The following is a 1,314-nucleotide window of genomic DNA, read 5'->3' as shown; positions in this document are numbered from 1 at the left end:
TCCGTTGTAGTCTAGTTGGTTAGGATACTCGGCTCTCACCTGAGAGACCCGGGTTCAAATCCCGGCAACGGAATTTTAAATCTTTTAAAAGCTTAGTTTTTTTTTTTAATTATTTTATTCCCATATTATGATATGTTTTAATTATGTCATCCTTGAACTTTGCCGATGGACTATAAAGAAGTTATAAGGTTTTAATAACATTCAAGTCTTGATTTAGAGAGATAAACAAGTCTAAAGTATAGAATTTTGGATTAAATGGTGAAGAGAACCACATATTTGAGAAAATAGTATGCATTGGTAAAAATAAAAAATATATATGCAAATTAAACAGGATTGAATATCTTCGAGGATGTGCCAACATTGTTGATCTCTTCACGAATTGAATAAATCTCTAGAAAAGTAATAGCTCCTAAAATGAGATATCTTTCCTCACCAAAATTGTGCTACTTCTTAAGAATTTAATGTTTAAATGTACTCTTATATAGGAAGTCAAGCTCAAAAGACTCTTGAAATATTCTGGGTGCAAAACAGTGAACTCAAGGGTTATTTGGAGCAATCGAACTCAAATAACAATAAAATGACAAGAATGACCCTAAGGACATAGTGTCGCGGTGCTGCATGACGCTGGCAGACACTTCAAACCAGTTGTGTTCGAATGCAATAGTGCTTGCCATCGAGTAGAAGCAAATCCCAATGGCACAACATTGCATGATCCCAGAAAAAAGTACAACTATGTTGCAATGCTATCTTGTAGCACCATAATGATCGAAATATGTATGAATGATGTGATGATAAATTTATAAGGCCTAGTACAATCACTCACTCTTACAAGTGATAATTTAGGAGTATTCTTAATATCGTATCCCACAAGAGTAATAGACAATTAATTCCTTTCTAAAAATATGCAAACAAAGATAAGTAGTGGAAAATAGGTGATGTTGGGGATGGTTGCTAATAATAAAGGTAAAAAAGTCGTTGACAACATTAATTAGAGGTTAGGTTTTTCAACTCGTAGACAATATATTTTGAGTTATACGACCACATCATGTCTATATTTTTTTTTTAACAAGCGATAAAAATGAAAATACTTTTAATAATTAATTGGCAACCATTAGTACACGTAATATAAATAAATGTATAAAAAAGAACTTAACTATTATAAAGAGTTTATAATATTTAATACAATTTTACCTGAAGGAAAATAAAATAATAACAATAATTATTCTTTAAACGTTATCCAAATTTGATTTGGAATATTTATCACTTACTCTAACAAACAATTCACTTTAATGATGTTGGCTTACGATATGATGT

The 1,314-nt window shown here is 30.7% G+C and overlaps 1 non-coding gene across 1 annotated transcript; it reads left to right on the top strand.

Moving 5' to 3' along the window:
* Positions 1–73, top strand: TRNAE-CUC (transfer RNA glutamic acid (anticodon CUC)). The gene has a single exon. It is a non-coding gene; the product is annotated as a tRNA-Glu (tRNA).
* The last annotated feature ends 1,241 nt before the right edge of the window (positions 74–1,314 follow it).

The sequence above is a fragment of the Benincasa hispida genome, chromosome 5, assembly GCF_027475165.1.
Source record: "Benincasa hispida cultivar pf3 chromosome 5, pf3_genome.v1.1, whole genome shotgun sequence".
Taxonomy (NCBI): Eukaryota; Viridiplantae; Streptophyta; class Magnoliopsida; order Cucurbitales; family Cucurbitaceae; genus Benincasa; species Benincasa hispida.
Note: the sequence above shows the minus strand (reverse complement) of the source record. Positions and strands in the feature narration are given on the sequence as shown.